General features: G+C 44.1%; 1 protein-coding gene across 3 annotated transcripts in view; it reads left to right on the forward strand.

Moving 5' to 3' along the window:
- Positions 1–10,340: 10,340 nt before the first annotated feature.
- LOC148382591 (retinoic acid receptor alpha) overlaps positions 10,341–19,621 on the forward strand; it is a 69,114-nt gene continuing 59,833 nt past the window's right edge. For 2 of the 3 annotated variants that reach the window (XM_088360070.1, XM_088360073.1), the window contains exon 1: positions 10,341–10,736. The gene's annotated coding sequence lies outside the window, so the exon portion shown is untranslated. Of the gene's footprint in view, positions 10,737–19,312; positions 19,383–19,621 lie in introns of all 3 variants that reach the window. The other variant, XM_088360071.1, reaches the window with a different exon arrangement.

A 19,621-nucleotide genomic window follows, 5' to 3' on the forward strand; every position in this document is an offset into this window, starting at 1 on the left:
CACAGACTCACTATTGTAAAGTGGAGCTTGCGGCCAGATGGTTAACTGAACTATTCCCAGGCCGCATGCCACTCTTTGCCATGGTGCAGAGGTTTCCCAGGACACACTCATAAATGTTGTTATTCCCCCAACGAATGTGTAACATTGGCCCGCACAGCTGGCACAGAAAGATGCCGGGTCCCGTCAGCCTGTCATAACACGCCACCCGTGCCGCAACTCCGCCCAAGTAAAATGAGCTCCCCCGTGCAATTGTTTGGAACTGTACTTTTGGATTTCCACAGTGGGAGGGGCCGAGTGGGGTGTTTCCATTCAACGCCTTGACGGTGAAATTTTCTCGTTACTAAACATGCGTCTTTTGGTATAGACAGAAAGGAGCGTTTGCGCCGTTGTGGGTGTGATCGCAGTTGAGTTGTTTACTAACCTCATTCTCTGTCCTGTACTTGACTCAATGGAAATGAATCTGTGCTGAATCTGAAGGTGGGCGAGGGGGGGGGGGGGGGGTGCCTGGAGGCAACGGGGTGTTTTTTGCCAGCTGTGTGAGATCACTTTCAGGATTGTAAACATGGCGGGAGGGACACTCTGAAAGGTGGCCCTTTTGAAACGCTTGAGCCCGTGGGTGTGCCTTTTGCCCCCCAGTGCCCTCCCCCCTCCACACCCTCCCCCTTTCCTCTCCGTGTTTCCTGTTGAGCTGGCTAGACTCCTTTGACAGATTTACAACTTTGGGGTCAAAGTTTTCCGACAGCAGCAGATAAATCTTACACCGCCCCCTCCCTGCTTGGCCCTCACCTGATAAAAAGACACAGACTCTCACAGACAGCCCACATCCTTTCATGTGTGACGTGCCTTTTTGTGTGTGTACACCTATGTGCTGCAACATATGTGTGAGGATACCCGGGAAGGGAGGGGGGAGGGGGGGGGGGGGGGAGTACGCCAAAGCGCCTTGTCTTGCAGTTCTCAGAAAGAATGCAGGATATTGTTCACGACCCATAAAAGACGGGCTTTTCTCCTCTGGCCTTTTCAAGAAAGGGAAGGTCTTCTAATTTTCCCCTCCTGCATTTTTTTAAGGCCCCGTGCTTGATTGCTGCGTTTTCCTTGCCCCCCCCCCCCCCCTCGGATGCATAAAATGAGCCGGTGTGCACTTCACCCCCGCTAGCGAGCCATCATTTGTGTTTTCTTCCTCGTCTTTCTATCTTTTCTCTCACTCTGTCTTTCTCATTGCACACTCCGGAGGCGCCAAGAGAAGTATTGGCTCTAATTTGTTTTGGGGCATGAGGCAAGATAATCGCAATTTGCAGTCTCTGGCCCAAATCGCATAATCTTTTTTTCCACTGCTGTTCCAATAAAATTTTATTTATCATTCATCACGTCGCAATACCGAGTTCGCTCGAATCTGAGCGGAGCAGCTCATAAGATATGATTTGGATGGGTTAAGATCCGATCCTGGTGTTTTGTGTTGATATTGGAATTTTGAAGATGAACGATGGGCTCATATTCAATTTTGGTTCTTCTCACTGAGTTGGGCCTCACTTGTAGGTCATGTGATATTTCCTTTAATGGGGAAACGGAGCGTCCTTGTCCCAGATAATAACCTGCATACATCACGTATGTATGGAGACCTTGAGTAAGGCCTTGATGTGTTCACCCGTGCTTGAAATCCCTCTTGCCGATTATTTGGATCTCTCAGCAACTCATTTCTTGTCATTTTAAACCTGACACTCAAATTATATCCTGTTTATACCAGCAGACAGCGGCCATTTTGGACTATACACATATTTTCCTCCAACGAGGGCTCGATCAATAGACGTGATTGATTGGCTGGTGTGTTGCCGACAGCCGGCGCTGATCGATGTTCACTTGGCTGACGGCCCCAAATCGTACGTCACTGTCAGTGGCTAACGTGTCCAAATAAGAGTTTCATATCATATCACAATTGCATAAGAGCTTATTTGAAACAATTTATCCCACATATCAAAATGGCCGCAAAATGCTTTGTGATACTTTGTGAAGAGGTGACCTTGAATTTTTAAGCATCTCCGGGGAAATCTTATCATACTAAAGTGGGTTGGGGGTCTTCGCGGAGCGAGAGGATGAACAGATGAGAGGTAGCGAGAGCTTTAGGGGATTAACAAATGAACAAACCTGTTGTCCTCCCTTCCCCTCTTTTTAGTTTTATAAGCTAAACTAGAACACGCTGTGAATATTTCAGTCCTCGTGTAACCTCGGCGGAGTTTTTAGGTTGAGTGTTTCTTTTTACCCAAGCTGTTTCGAAAAACTCTCCTGGCGCCTTCCACGCTTGGATTTTTAAACCCTCTCTTCTGGCTGGTTTTTCTCACATCCTTAAAAAGGAGGGAAAGACTGACAGAAAAGCGCGCTAATGCTGCCTGCCTGGACTGGATGGATTTTTCTATCTTTTCATTTTTTTTTTTGCTCAACATATCCCCTTTGCAGGAGCATTTGAGCCACAGTGAAAAAAAAAAGTTGCACAATTGTGACAATTTTGAAAAAAAAAAGTTGAAATAAATGGATGCCATTACAGCAATCATTTCCAGCCTCCTTGCCAAAAACAATAAAAAAATTGGAATGTGTTATAATAAGAAAACAAGCCTTTGGAAATAGAATGTCAATGTAATACAATGCTGGCGTGCCGACTTGGCCACTAAGGGGCAGTATAGAGCACTAATGCCGAAACAATCATAGAAGAGTTTCACAACTACTGGAATCAATTACCTGAAAAAAATACAGATGTAATTATTTTTTCTTTTCCATGCCAACCGTAATATCGTAAAGAAATTGTGGACAAGACAGGAAGTGAGAGGCAGAGAGAGAGAAGGTACCAAATTCTCAAAATTTGGATTATCATCAGTTGTGTGATCCAGTGACCTTTGATAGCCAACTTCATGTAGCCGCTAACAATGACACAAAACAGGAAAAAATGAGAGAGGGGGGGGGCTGAGAGAGAATGGATAGACTATATCCTTGAAACTAGGACAGTCACTGTCGAGAAACGTGGACTCATGATCTTGTTTCCAGTGATTCCCGGGAGGCTGCTTACTACAAGCGCAGTCGGTTCAGTTCTGCCCACCGGCCGCTTCCGCTGTCCTGCTAGCCGCCTCTCGTGTTGTTTAACGTCTGCTTTTAGGATCACTGAAGCGCAAGTGAGCATTACACCACAGCACGTCTTTAAATATATCCCAAAGTAAATTTAGGATTATTCTTTAAGCAGCAATGCCCGCTTAGACACACTGTTTACTATTTATATTACTTGTATTTTATTGTTGTCGTGTGCTGTTTTAAATTGACTTCCCCTCACTGTTTCCTCTTTTTGTCCGCACACTAGTGTTTTTGCAGCTAAGTGGGGAAACAAAAGTAATGCAGTGGTGTACTATAATAAAGGAAAGGCTGGTTGGAATATTTTAGGACTTTTCAAAGCTCTGGCTGAGGTTCTGTATATCATTATCCATCTGTTTGGCTTGAGAAGAGCTGGCTTGCGGAGGAGACATGGAGCCTGGCGTGGACATCTGCCAGCCTACCTACGCCTCGCCTCTGCCGAGCCATTAGCATCATGTGACGCGTGGCGCTCATCCAAGTGAGACAGTGTGACCTTAATCTCTACGCCTGTCACTGAGCTCCGAATGCATCTGGTCAACTCCAGATGCACGGTCATGGCGGCCTCCTTCGCACCTCGCCTTGTCGACGTGATGATCCCGGTGTGTTGTACCAGCCGCCTCCTAATGCACACCTTACATTATTAATCAGACAAAGACCTATTTCTCCCTGAGGCAGCTATGAAAAATATAATACAAAATATGTCTTAGCAAGAATGAGTGGGGGTAGAGGATAGAGCCTTGTGGCATACCGTTTTTAGGATCAAAATATATTATATTTTGTAGTGCTCTAATGTGAGAATAGTTTAGAAATAACAGCAAAATAAAACAATGTATTTTTGCTTGAATAGGAAAGGGCTTAGGAAAGAGCCTTGTGGCACACCAAATCATAATACATTAGATTTTGAGAAACAATTTCATTCAAAACAATTTTACAGAACCTTTTATGCAGTTATTTTTATTGTCAAGTCTGGCTGCCTTGACAGTCAGACATATTATGATCAGCAATCTTCATTGGGCCATTAAATTAGTGCCACAATAGGACACAGTAATCAATAATCAATTAAACAACCTGTAGCAGAAAGGTGACCTGGGACACCACGTCGGGCTGCTATTAAAGCGAGTCAATCCTGCTCAGATTCCACGATTTAAAAAAAAACCTCACTCAGCTAGGGATACTTGATCTTTTTTATTGACTTCACGGAGCTATTTGTAATTTTACAGATGACATTTGAGTAAGTTCCACGTGCAAGTAGCATGAAGAAATAGAGCTTATAATAAAGCCTCGTGGGTTATAATCAGCCCTTTAAGGGGGAAGACGAGCTCGCCCGATGTCAGACGATACTTGGCAATAACCTAAAGCAGGAAGAGGTGCTGAAACCACCCATCCTGTGTGAAGGAATAGCGGCTCTTTTACAAGGAATTCTTGCACGGAATAGACGCAGTTTTTCCAGAGTGCTGATTTTTTAGCATCGAGAGAGCAGTCACATGACACAAGCATTCATGCCTGATGAGCATATTAACTGTATCACTTCACAGTTTACATTGTTGTCCTGGGATATGAGCTAATGTTTAGCCTATTTAAGCGCTAGCACCTCATTCCCTTGTCTTTCGATATATTTTTTTATTTTTTATCACAGCCTTCCATTTCCACTTAATTAGTGCCCGGGGTTTTAATTGCAGTTTATGAAGCTCATTCATTGGCGTGGGAGTGTGAGGTTGTGTGATCTGGCATCTCGAGAGGCGGACCAAGTCCTCTCCAAACCTCCCTGTGGTTTTTGCATGTTTTTTTTCCCCCCTCTTGTTCTTTCTTTCCCTCTACCCCCTTGCTTTCTTTTTTAACACCACAATGTTGCTGCGCTTTAAGCGTACACGCTGCTGTTTTTTTTTTTTTTTTTTATGGAGAATTAGCACGTTCCAACGCAGCGCTTTTAAATCCCCCCCCCCGACCAGGCACGTGCCAACAGCCACACATTTAGCATACGGAAGCTATGATTTCAACCATTGTCCGGTCAATATTGCGCCACACTACTGGAATAGAAACCAAGCAATTCATGACCCGCACGGATGCTGCTTTCTTTCCCTTTTCCCGAAATTTCTTTTCCCTCTAGCTCTTCCTCCACGTTGTGCCCATCCCCAGCTTCCCGCGGGCACCCTTGGGGCTAATTAAACCTTAATTACATTTGTTGGAATTGATTTGTGATTTAGTTTTTTCTCAGTTGTTCCAGCTCATTGGCCCCCCTAGAAATGTCATTAATGCACCATTATTTTCACGGGCGGCCTAATTAAAGGGACATACTCACTGGGTTTCCTCGGATGAGATGCTGGGAAGGGGGACGTGTTGGCATCTGGCACCCCGGTGATCCAAAATGGGAAAGTCGGTAACTTAACGTTTTGTGTGATACGAGGTTGCCAGGGGGCTGTTTGGGAAAGACGTCTAGTCATGTTTTATGGGAGGACATTATCATATGACATGGTTGTTTGGGATTGATGCCCGGGAGGAGGATCTTTTTCATTGCCGCGTTGTGTTCATCTCTGCCAGATTTAGCAGAAGCTAATATGGAAGCGGACGGATTTTTTGCCAAGAACACCGTAAGGCAACGCGTATGGAGCCAGAATACTTTCACTCATTTGGTTTCAATCGTACATAAACACCGACGCCCTCGGGAAAATGCTGGCTTGACTGGATTTAAAAGAAAACAACACCCACCTGTGCTGATAAAGTTCACTGATACACAAAATACATGCAGAAACCTTTAAATCCAGATATCGTAACAATACATATTATGATTTTATCCGTCTACATGTGTTGCTTCGGCGTTTGTGCTCAAATGGTTACTTTTTGTATTTTCATGTGCCAAATATATATCTGTGACGAATATGAAAAGATGTCTTTTGCATCATCCAAGTTCATCTCCATATGAAGACATTCTGCATGAATTACATCTCGATTCTCCTTCAGAAAATAGAAAAACGGCAGCGGCAAATGAGTTGGCAGCTGTTTGCGCTTCTTTTAAAACACAGTTCTTTTCCTCAGGGAGGCTTGTGGGAGGGGGGGGGGGTTTAAAAGGGAGAAAAGGAGGGGAGGGGGGGAGTTGTGGTGCATTTACATGTGGAAGCTCAAAGCAGTAACAAGCTTTCCCAGCCTGCTGTGGCCTCATATGGCCTACAGTATCCTGCTTCTCCAGTGACAGCTACCATGTTCTCCGTTTTTTTTTTTTCTGCAGCTAGCTTAGTTCCGCATCAAACAATCTGCAAAAATAGGCTTAATATTTTGTAACCAATTTTTAATCGATTTCACTTTAGTCCGAAACTATGTCATCTGGGATAAGCTCCGCCTTACTTGTCAATCAAATACGGATGATTGTGCGCAGTCCAATTCACGAGTTAACAATCGGCCTCCCCAATATGTTGCTTGACGGCTATGTAGGCCAACTACTTTATAGATGGCTGGGTTGGTGAGAGGCAGCGTGGAGGGGGGAGGGGGGGGGAGTTCATACGAGTTTCTTGCTCATATCTCGCAGCTCACTTGGCACGATTCTAATCGCCCTCCCTATCTTGAAATTGCCATCTTTGGGGGTGTTCCTACAGCAGTAATAATCCATCACGGCAATTCGAAGTCTGCACCTTGAAAAAAAAAAAAGCCTTTAAAAAGTCTTGCATAAGCTAAAAAACATATCTTAATAATGGCATACATGAGAGATGTGATTTTACTTGTTGCTTGCTGTGGAGGGGAAAATAAGCAATACAGTGAGAAAGTGTCACTTTGTTCGTTATAAAATTGATTTGTAGTACTTTACCGGAACCCTGCAATTGCTGAGTCATCTGGAAAAAAAAAAAAAAGGAATGACTTTGCACTCGGTCCTGAGTAATCCAGCATAAGATGACATTTTTAGCTTCGTTTACGCCGTTTGAGAACAGCTCAGCGGGCCCCAACAAAGTTGGAGATAATACGGGATAAACATTTTTGATACGGCTCAGACTTTCTTCGTGCAAGACGTCCCGGATTCCTTCCTCGTTGCCGTTGAACCGGAAAAGAATGGGTTAAACCTGTCTGTGAGCCACATCTGGGAATCATTTGAAACATTCCACAAGGCTTACCACATGTTTTCAGATGGACTAAATCCTGCGAAAGACTCGGCTGTCAGAGGTTTGAAAAATCTTTTTTTTTTCTTTTCTTTTTTTTTTTTTTTTTTTACCGGGAAGGGAAAAAATGAGAAAATTAAACCATATAATGGCTTTTTTTTTTTTTCCCTCTTGCAGGTGATTGGGTGGATACTTTGCGTGTGGTAAAATGTTTGCAAACATGTTTTTGTGGCCTGCTTCACACAGTTCAAAGGTAACTTTCGGGGCATTTCCGTGCAATCTCATCAATTATTCTTAATCTTGGCACTCCAATGCTATAAGAAGGAACAAGTTGAAATTCAAGTAGCTTTTCAGTGCAACTTGTCCATATATCTTTTTAGTTTATTTTGTGGCCTTGGGTCTTACCACAGAGAATAGTGACACCCCCCACCCCCTTATAGTTTGAATGACAAACTAATAAAAGCGAGTTTACAGTGTGATGAATAGTAGGCTGTCTGGAGTTTGAAATAAATATGCGGCTTTAAACAGACAGTGGCAGACACTAGGAATGAAAATTCACAGAGGATGGTGATTGACCACCAAACCTTGGCATGACCTCAACCTCAAGTTATCCGACAAATCTTTACATAAGCTTGCCACAACTATGGCCGCACTCACTCCAGAGAAGATTGACACCTGCTATTATTCCAGCCGAGATTTTTGCATTGGATGCCCCGCTGTTTACTGACATTAAGGGAGCTGGTGACTTTTTTGTTGGCTGCACAGAGGGGAAAGCCCCCTCTCCATCTCTGCCACCTTGTCACATGTGGTATGCGGCTCCATGCTGGGGGGGTGAAAGAATCGATCGGGTCGGCTAGTGTTACAACGCTTTGAAAATAGTTCTGCACTTTCGTACCGGATAGTAAATGCGTGCCGAGGCCGTTTCGCGGTTGGGAGCAAAGTGGATCGTGTAAGGAAGCTTGTAAAGTGAAAGGTGAGAAGGTTTGTTTTGAATCACTCAAATTTTGTTATTAAAAATAAATCGAATAGAACTGCAGTTTCAGAGCCAATCAAAATTGAGCAGGAAAAATAATATTTTAATATATGATTATTTTAATTTATGTGCATTGAATGCTTTTGAAACCAGATTTTATGAAGCACATCAGAGTTGTGCAGTTTTTGTGGTACGTGCCCCACCAAAGTGGTTGGTGCCCCCGCCATTTTTTTTTCAGATCTAACCGTCGCTGCATGTTTTAGTTGAAGCCACAGAGATATAATTGCGTACGTCCCCTTGAGTTCAACTAACCGGGATCTATCTGCGGTTATATCTTCAACCGATGAACATGATGTGTTTATAGGAAACTCATCTCCTTCATTTGACTGGCGCTTTAGGAGATCAAGCTAGGTTGGAACTCAATGCTAGCAAGTCAAAGTAAAGCAAGCACTTCTACCAGTGTGTGCTTTTAGCATTGATGTTACATTACTTGTGTGTGTGTGTGTGTGCGTGCCCTGTCACCTCAACGCTCTCCACCCCCTCGAGCGCCGCATTCCACACATACATGGTGATGTGTGACAACTGACATAGTTTAGTGCCACTCACAGCATAAGAGCCTCTTAAGACGGCAAAAGAAACAAGACGCTCTCTGTAGCCGTATCAACACGATAATAAAATTTGCACAATGTGCATTTTAGATACAATAAACATTTTTTGTCTACTTGAGGTTACCATTCTTATATTGTACCTGTGACTTTGAGTGTGTACGGCTTTAAAAGGTCCGGTGAGTGCCGCGGGTGTCAAGGAATGAGAATGTATCTTTCATTTATATATTTATTTATTTATTTATTTGAAGCATTGACGACTTAACTAAACCCAACTGACGTCAGCCAGATGCCATCTTTGAACAAATCTTTGAATGAATGTACGCAGAAAAAAGAACAACTGTGTTAGTGTATTCGTTATAAGAACACAGAATGGGAGAAAAGCCAAAGGCACATTGTGTCAAAGTCACACCGCAGAATCTGTGGAGGATATTTTCAGCTTTAATGGCACTCTCAGCAGGACACAGCGGCACAGTCACGCAACAGAGGAGGGACCAGGTTGTTTAAAATTTAATGCAAAACATTTCCTACGTATTTGAATAGAGCCATAACGCTAGCCAGGCATCTCGCCGTTCCAAAGTGGTCGTTTCTCGGCTTTTGGGCTCCAAAGTGGAATGGCATCGGGAACTTATTATGACAACCGACAAAATCTTATTGTTTGGGTTGAAGCCAGAAATGAGAAACCCTACTAAATTCATGAAAATAATGATTCAATGGCAAAATAAATATTGCAATGTTATATATTGTAAGCATTTGTGGCTATTTCTGGCAGTTGCTCTGAGAATTTATTTGTTTTTAGAAGCGCAGGCTCCCTGCTTTTGTTCCCATTTCTTTGGGCTTGATTTTCAGCCAGAGTCGATATTGACCAAGTTTTGTGAACAAAAGGCTTTCATTTAGATATTTTATAACTTGTGTGGTGCATTCGATATTTGTGGTCTGCATAAGGCAGAGGCAGATGTTTAATTTCCTTCTTGATGGGTGGGCGTCCTCTCCAGAGACCCAACTGTTTGCATACAAACATAAAAAAGACAATTTGCCATAATTTAAAACATTGCATGTACAGTGAGTTAAGTTTTCCCACCCGTACTTTAGACATTCGGAACACTCCCTGACTTATTTTCTCCATTTTATGATGATGGGTGGATATAATCTTTTTTTTTTTTCAGCTCGCTTACATAGCCTGCAGAGTAATACACATTTAACTTGTGTTTACATTTTCTAGCTACACAACAACCCTTTGACTCAAAACCTAATATGATTGTGGGAATGTCAAAGGGGACATATTATGGAAAAATTGACTTTTGTGTATAAATAGCTGGGTCTCTGGAGTGCCGACCCTCCCATCAAGCATGAAATTAAACAACAACCAAAATCTCAGGCTTTTCTGAAAATGAGCGTGTATGAGCTGTTCTGTGACGTAAGCAAAAATAATTATGGTATAAATATGAACTTTTTACTGCGGAAAATAGCCAAATAAGTGCTCTATCGCTTTAAATTGTGGGAAAAAAACCGCGCATAATGTGCAAAGGTTTAATATTATGATTTTTGTTATGAATATTATTATTCGTGCAGAGCACCGTGCACATCTGGAGTGGAGCAAAGAAGTGCAGGACGTCCACTCTCCACCACTGGACCTCATGAGAGGAAAGGGGCGGGCTCAACGCCGGGGTTGGCTTTCCGAACCGAAGCGAGTCGCCGATGGTTGCTATCGAGAGGAGCTGCGCTCCAAACTCGTCTGTTCTCCCAACGCGGTGCGCCGGCCCTAAACGCACCGTTACGCACCGACTGGTTCTCATTACGCACGGGGACCGAACCGATCCGCTCGGGAGGAGAATATCGAGCCCCAGCCGGCAAAGTTTGAAGGACAAGCGGGGGTGGAGGCAAAGCTGCGTGACCGAACTTCCACCGAACAGCCCCGGAAGGGATCAGGAGGAGGAGGACTATCGAGGAGGAGCCAACAGGTCCCAGGTAGTTCTCCAACTCTGACAGCTTGTCAACACTTGATAACGCGCGGCTCAACGCCGCCGGCCACCTCCATCACCTCGCGCTCCAGACTGACACTCGCTAATTTGACGTGTGTTTTATTTAAAAATAATAAACATTCGTGCACCGGCTTGCTTTGTGTGAAAGTCGGCGAAAATTGGACTTTTATTGTCGAATATTTTCCGGCGTCGATTGGTTTGTTTGTCAGCAAGCTTGGCATGGAGATGTAATCTTGGTTGCACAAACAAAATGCTCACTATATTTGGGAATATTTTATATGCATTGTCCCTGAAGTCAATAAATTCTGGGCATACAATTGTATTCATCTAGTAGTTGAACATTATCAAGGTTAATTCCAATTAATAAGGTAAGAATATTTGTAGCTTTCTTGTTTTGCAGCATGTAATAATAATAACAGTAATAAATATATTGCAATAATATCAATATTGTGATATTCAACTACCATATTGCAGGTTTTTCCAATTTGGTGCCGCCCTATTCTGCAGTGCATTGTGTTAGCATTAAGCTAGCATTATTTCAAGCTACTCAAATATACAATGTGCAATTTTGAACTGGGTGAAAGTTAGTCAAGTCCCGAAACGCACTCTTGCATCAGTGACTTGGCTCCAAATCCCAATTCCAATTTGTAAACACCTCGTATTAAACCCTGCCAACATGTCAGCACTGTTTGTAGTTTTGTAACCCGGCAGAGTTATCTTGTAAAATTCCATCTCGTAAAAAGTACAGATTATAGTCTGTGGAGATTTTATTAAACAAGTGTAACAAGCACTTGTGCTGTGTTTACACACCTCACCTCACACACTGTATGACGTTTGATTTATTGAATTGTAACGTTCCTGCGACACACGAAATGACACCTCAGCCCACTTCCTGTTTCCTTTGACAGCCGGTGACATTCAGACAAGATGCGGTTGACAGCTTGTCATATTTTGGGAAGTTTAGTGTCTTTGAGGGTTTTCCTACCTTGTCATTTTTCCTGGTGGGTGTCGCTCGTAGTTATGCCGTTCGATTATCACGGAAATGTGTTTTCTCCACGAATATTTCACGATATTGCCCTTCTGAGTTGGGAGTAAATCGAGTTCATACATCTGGGCCTCTTTGACATGCATCAACGAGGTGTCGTTGGTCGCCTTGGTTATCACGTTGGACGAAATGTGTCATCAGGGTGGCGTCTGTGTCACACTGGAAGTGCCCACTCATGTCTTCCTACTGGCCTGCCATATTTTTCTCCACTACTGGACATTTTTTCTTCACGTTTTTTGTTTACATATCTTGTACCCTCATCTGGCTTGGCACAAATCTCCCCCGATGACATTTTGTCACATTGTCGTGCAGCTCGAACTCGCAAAACAGGAAGCGTTCGTTGAACTAGTGGTAAAGTTTGGATGGAGGTGGAAAAGCCCCCTCTCATTTTTTTGTCTCGCCCAGTGACAGGTGCTTTGGTTTAATTTGGCCTGCAGCGCTCGACGCGTCTCCTCGCCACAGCTCGCCTGCTTTTTTTTTTTTTTGACAAGCCCAAAGCTGTGGCCATGCAGCACAAACACACCAAGCACTGACAGGTGAGACGTGCTCCCTACAGAGATGTCACCTAGAGCTTGTTTAATGGTAAACACCTCCACCCAGTCCTGCCCCCACGTTGTCAAAATGTACTATTTTGGTTCCTCTTTGTTTTCACTCAAAGCATCACTTGCAAAAGTTCAAATCGAAGTAAAAGTATTCCACGCTAATAAGGCAGACGAAACGAAACAAGGCCGACTTTGCCCGAGTAAGTTAAAATAAATTGCTATATTACAGTGGTTTGGCTGTGGTGTCCAATGACGTCGTCAGAGCCTCAGGGACTGGGGTGAGTGTGGGAAAAGTGAGAGGGAAGAAGGGCGGGAGCTGATACCAAGAGAATGTAGCTGCAGCCGAGTGGGATTTTTTTTTTTTTTTTTTTGGGAAGAGGAGAAGAGTCTGTGATGTTGAGATGTGAAAGCTCCACTCATGTTGGCCGGCGGCACTTAGGCAGGCCCACTTGTGCATACTGATGTGTTTTTGTTTTTTTTTCCGATTATTTTTCAGACACGCCAGGGTTAAAACTCTCCTCTCTTTTAACTCTCCTTCCATTCCTCTTTTGATGGCTTTGATGGTATTAAATAATCTTTACGTGTCAGAGTGCACCGCTCGCAGTGTTCGCGTCAGCGGAGCGAGAGCGCAATTAGGTCAGGCTGGTAGAATAACCGTTTCATCCCGGCCTTAAAGCGGCAGGACACCTCGTGCTTGATATTCACCTCAAGCCCGGAGAGGGTCGCTTGCAAAGCGGTCCGAGGCCGGCGAGGTTATCCAAGCACACGCTGAAAGAACCTTGTGTCTTTCCAAGGAATGTCTGATTAATTTGAAAGATTTTTACGGTCAATCCAGGTTATTTTTAGAAAGATAACCTTTAACAACATATATGAGAGTCATGCCCAAATTTGCATACTGTAAATTATATAACATTGTGGAAATTACATTTATCTCCTTTTTGCTTCTAAATGACTTCATCAAATCGTTTCTATAGATGGAGGCGGCTCATATGCACAAATTAGAAGATAATTCCCATGAAGCCTTAAGAGATAAATGTCGAAGCTCATCAATACACGGCAAGAGTCTGCGTTTCCATGGCTAATCTCTCCATTGCATGTCTGGTGACAAAGTGTCCCAGAATGGATCGTCGCTGGCGATATTTTAGGTTCTTCAACTATGTTAATTTGCCTCAAGAATCAGGCCACGTTCCCCCCCCCTCCCCCTAATGAGGTTGAGATAAAGACCCATATAACACATTATCCTTTTATCGATTGGGACTGCGTTCCACGGCATAAATTGCTTTTCTCGACCTTGAAATCATTGACACATTTAGTTGCCTTGAGTTGTTGTATTGCTTTTCTGTCAGTCGAACGGATCCACTCATGAAAGCGATGCCCTTAAGATACAAATTCTCTTCTGCCGCCACACTCGTAACTTGAAACATTCATCCCTGCTGTTTTGTCATAGCCACCAGGGGGCAGTACAATGCAGCAGCTTTGTAATAATAGTCGTTCTTCGCAGAGGATAAAGAATTTGTGTTATTTTTTCCATACACAAAAGGCTAGCCTAGCTTGATCAAGTGAAAGAGCTCTATTGGTGTTATGATGTTGTGTTATCAGAAAGCCAACAGGGCCATGAATTTTTAATATACAATGGAATTTGAGATCGGGGCCACGTATTAAAGTGGAATTGCAAAAGACAAGATATTTTTGCACCGGATGGCGTCAGTTATTGTCTGGATTGCATTATCCTTCATCTTCGTAAAGCCTCTGTAAGACCTTGCAAAAACATAACACACGTGCACAGTTTCCAATCACGACGCAGTGCAAAGCATTCCGACCCTGGAACAAATCCTCTCCATTATGCCTCCTGTGCGTTGACTGTGTGTTAGCCAGCTGGTGCAGTCGCAGCTGCTTGCATATTAGCTCAAGTTGCGCGCTTGCATTCATCAGAACCGAGCGAGCACGGCGGCGGGGGGAGATAATGGGTCCGGGATGAGTCCTTGCTAGCCGCGGCAGCTAGCATGTCTTCGGCGGCAGCGTGTCCCCCCCTCCTCCTCCCACCCGTACTGCACCGCTGCCTCGGCTCGTGAGTGTCACGACTATAAAGCTAGTGAGCCACTTATTTTGTCCGTGCGGGCTGTCGTCATGGTGCAGCCAGACTGGGTGATGAGCCATCAGGCCTTATCACTGTCATCTTGCACTGAAGAGTCTTTTGGATGGCTGGATTTCTCCGCTCCCAGCTGCCGAGCCTGAATTACCGCCTCATACGATTGAGTGAAATGATCGCTGGTGTGCAACTTGTTACCTGTGTGGATGCCTTCAAATACTCCGGCCATACATTTATTTGGCATCACAATTTCACCTTTGTATTGCGGTAATCATTTTTTATCGTGGCGTCCATAAAGAGGTGACTGCGGTATGCAAATGCAGCCACGCTAATGGAATCGTAATGTAATGACGTGCGGGTAATATGACCAATAATGAGGTGTGGTTATCGAGCGTTGATGGCGGCAGTCTCGCCTTTTTGTTGTTTTCGCTTCTCGCCGCATGACAACCGGTTCGCTACGAAACCATTAGTACAGGGGTGTCAAACTCATTTTTTTGCCGAGCCGCATTGTCGTCGTAGCTTTTTCGGAGGGCCATTATGACTGTCAACCCAAATAAATGTATGAGCACTTCATTATTTACAGTAAAAGCTACAAAACAAATTGACAAATAACTCGTTTTCAAATCAGACGAGTAAAAACTGGTCAAATATAAAAAAAAAACATATTATTAAAAGTGAAGACAATTTGCAATTCTAGTAATGACACACGAATTTAATCTGGCGGGCCATATCTGGCCCCCGGGGCCTTGAGTTTGACACCTAAGCATTAGTACATCCGACGAAGATACATGAAGATTGCACTTTTGTTGATTCGCCGCAGTAACGGATATTGATCAATGGCTGCAAAAGTTACTCGTTGAAATTGCCGAATTAAATTGGGCAGAACTGAGACAGATGTGTCGCAGTAAATTAAACAAGCGGTCCTGTCTGCTGCCTGACAGCACAATGGTGATTAGGGTTTCACGCGAGCCGCCCGACATTATTTATAGCTGTGCTGAGGCCCGTCTGCACTTGAATAGACCCACAGTCCATTGACTGGGCACATTACGGGAGGCCGCTCGGTAGCAAGAGGGGGCTTCAAAATGCTTTTATTTCCTCATGTCGAGGTGTATTTTCATCTAAATGAAGGCGGGCGCCCCCGAGTGTGTTGTTTCTACACCTTACATGTATGAAATATGTTGACTCGCTTCCAGGCGGGGCTCCTTTTTCCTCCACGGTGATTTGACTTGCATTCAGCCGTTCCTATTATTATTATTTTTTTTTTATATGTATGTCGGAGTGTGGGAAATGACATCGAACTGTCACTTCCAATTTGTTTAATTTATGTCCAGTAGGATAGCGCAAGTGTTTAATTGCGCCACTGTGTTTGTTTTAATTACAAAATCATTTGAAGGATGCTCGTTGCGTAAGTTTGTTATTAGTGCCCCACGTCGGGAGGATTTTCTCATTCTTGTTTGGCACCGAGCCCAAGAATCCATGAATTTAGCGGGTGGGTATCAGGGGTGCTGCTGGTGGGGGGGTGGAGCCAAAACTGGTTCCTGCACTCAATTGGCTCTTTGTCATTTCCTCCATGTGACTGAACCGTGTCTCTGTGGCTCGCTTGTGTGCAGATGCGAATACCTTGCCTGGCTTTCATTAGACGTAAGCCTCCTATTTAACCACAAAGCAAAGTCTCTTCATCCTCCGACTATTGTTTTCATTTCCAATGAACGCAAGTTTGAAGCCTGGCTCACCATGCATGAAATACACGGCTTTCGCTTGGCACTGTTGAAACCCGTGATCCAACCCAGGCTCTCAAAATGGTGTCAATGATGTAACGCTGCCGCTGCTGTGTGCCAGCCAGCAAGACATATTTTTCCACTTAAGGGATTCCAATATTTGTCCGTCTCATAAACACGGGTTGCCAGTGGTGGGCTCCTTTTTGTACTTTGACATGTGGCGGAATCATTCCGAGAGAAGCTGTCCGGCTGCTCGTTTAGCAGATTTGCAGGTATGATAAATGTTACTAATCACCTATTGGCCCCAAAGGTCAAGCCTTTTCCTGGTCACCCATCACCCCCCTCCTTCCTGCTGTCTTCAAACAGCACCCCGCGGATAGCCTTTATCTTGCTCGGGCAATATTTTGTCCAGATGACACCGCTATGCACTTTCCTTGTCTGCAGCCAAGTGTGAGATTGTTTATCTTCCACGTAGCCTCTGGAAATTCATTGATTCGAAAAGTGATTCCATTTGGAGAATCACAGCGGGAATTTTTATGTTCCCGGCGACCAGTCCGGGGTGTGGTCGACCAGTCACTGGAATTTTCCATCCGGTTTCAAGGCATGGTGCAATGTTGCGGCAGACCTTCAGATGTTTCTCAGCGTACAGACTTGACTCAGGAGGTGACACGTTGGTGTGAAGGCACTTTTGATTGCTAGCAGCACAAATGTCCGATTGTCTATTTGTAATTAATATCACCGAATGTACTGCTCGGTAAATTACATTTGCTTGCACAATCGGTGGCTTTGTGTGTAGCGCTCATGTGCTCCTAATGCTAACACAGCCGTGACGCACAAGATGAATGAATCTAATTCCAGTGTAAAAACAAAAAAATCTAATTTTACCACAATATTAATCTTTTATTTGTCATATTTAATGCCCAATTATTGCCTAAGTCGTTTTCAAGGGCAACTCTATCTCAGGTATGATGAATCTTGCTTCCACCGTCAAGTTTCCTGGATGAAGTCCAAGCATGCTCTTCCTTTCCCTTCCTCTTCTCAACTTTAATGTCTCATTCGAGACTGATTGCGCAATTTCACTGCTAATAGCGTGACTTAAATAATGTTTGATGAAGACTTGGCAAATCTATTTTGTCCTTACATTGCGCTTTGATGATTGAGCCTGGATTTTTCGGCCATTTATCGACATTTTTAGTATTTCTAAATAACGCAAAAAAAAGTTTGAAGGGCTTTTATGGGGCGGTTTTGAGATTGAAGGTATTGTCTAGTGCCAGCGAAGGGCTTTGCATGAAAGTTCAAATTTGCATACAAATCTCTAAAAATGGGGATCTGTGTAGCTTGGGCAGGCAGCAGTTAAAATTCCTCAAGTCTTTGAGAAATGTTTTATTTGCCTTTGCTCCCATCACGGAGTGTCTCGGGAGGCTCCGGGCGCTGAGATCATAAAGCCTGGTGGAACATCAAAACACAACTTTTTTTTTTTTTTAACACTTTACCTTTCACATACTTGGTGCTGTGTAATTTTCCACAACAGTTGCTTTCCAAGCTAGACAACTTTTGAGGTTGTGTAGGCTCCACATTTTGAAAATCAGTAACAACTCCAAGTATTTCTCATTGGGATGTCGGTTACGTAATCCATCGGTGTGTTTTCTCGTATAGCAACTGCCCGAGCGAGGAATGTTTTATGCTAGGATGTGTCCGACAGGTGGCCGCGAGATGCTAATTGATGAATGATCAGGAGTGATATACGAGCGTCCGCGACTAGACCAAACATAAAGACCCCGAGCTTGGTTGCCACCCTAAATCATTTCCAACCAAGCCTGTAAAGCCTCATTTGCATATGAAAGAGAGTTTAGAGGACCGCTGTCTTTTTTAAATCTATTGTCAACACTTTGCGGCTACATTACGTTTTGTGGTGGATGAATAATGGCAACAAAGATCGTCATGAAATAAGCATTAGTCAGCAGTAATGAGTGATTCACATCACCACAAATAAAGTTGCTTTTCCTTCTTTTAGGATGTTATAATTCATAATATGGCACATTGCTGCATAGAAAGAGCTCATCGATTAATAATTGATGATTTTCATTTTGTTTCGATGACCCCGCCATTGCATATTTGATGACAAATAAGTCGTTCTTTTTTGGCAACCATGTGACATCTGCCTCTTCCTCTTCTCAGTGTGGATGTGCTCCATCCCGCTGGGAAGGATTGCGTGACCCTCCTCATTGTTCTGTTCGGCTGACTAAAAGGACAAAGGCGAGTCTGGATGGAGCGTGTGTGAATTTGCATCCTTCCATTGGGATCTTCTATGTCAAGAAAGGTCATGTGATCCATATGTGACTAAAGGGGGTTTCCACTGCTGAGATCCAGAGGCAGGCTCGGATTGTTTATAGTTGCTGATAGCGTTTTACTGAAGCCAGATTGTTAGTGGGGGTCGGGTGAAATTGAAATTGCGGCTTTCCATGTTGATGGGCTGCCGTGACCTGACACCTGCGCTCTCCCGGTTCCTGATTGGCAGTGGCGGGTTAGCGCTGTCACAATGACTAACAGTATGTCCCGCAACTGATGATTGATTTCACTTGAGTGTGAAAGCGGCTACGATGAAACCCTTTTAACCAGAAGCTCTTGAGGAACACAAATCACAGTCTCGGGTGCCAGTGATGGGTCTGACATTGAGTATCATGAGATACCGCTCTCCGCTCGCCGCAATTGAGACCTTCACATGTGGTAAATGGTGTCGCGTTTGAAAAGCAGATGGACCTAGCTGGCTGGGATCCAGCAGCGATGGGGCCCCATTTTCTACTTATGTGTGCATTAAAGGTGAACGTCTGCAGCACGTTGCTTTCACCGATCATCAGGGATGAAGATGTGATTCCCCCAAGACTCCATTCCTGTCCACTCCAATCATCGTGCAGAGACCACCCCATTGCACAAAATGGCTTCACGCCATCAAGTATAGTCGACATACACTTAAGATCCACAAACAGGAAGTAAAGGAAGGAAATGAGGTCATGACTCCAGGAGTCCCAATAAGAGGCGCGAGAAGGTCCGAGCGATTGGAAAACCCGACAGGGTGATTTCCGGCAGAGTCACTAAAGCTGAAACACGTGGCTAAAGAAGCACACAAAGCTCTTCACATCTTCCCCTTTCTTTCTTCCCATCTCTCAGAGCTTAAAAGCCGCAATCGATTGGAGGGGAGATTTCCACATCCAAAGACGGCCAGATTGACGTTTTGGGGGTAAGCTCGAATTTGTCGCTCCTGTCAACTCCACATAATTGGATCCCCCCCTCTGTATCAAACTCCATCTTCAGCATTGTGAGGTTTTTGTTTCAAACATTGGCTTGAATTTTTTTTATCTTCACCGCTCTTCCATCCAGCCCATCTCACTCCTTCCTTCCAGTCATGATTTAGATGGGGACTTGTAAGTGGGTTGGGAAGTGGCCCCGGCGGTTGATGTGGAACACATGCCTCCAGTG

Source organism: Syngnathus floridae, chromosome 18 (genome assembly GCF_059516105.1).
Source record: "Syngnathus floridae isolate MCC-2025c chromosome 18, RoL_Sflo_1.0, whole genome shotgun sequence".
In the NCBI taxonomy this organism is placed as follows: Eukaryota; Metazoa; Chordata; class Actinopteri; order Syngnathiformes; family Syngnathidae; genus Syngnathus; species Syngnathus floridae.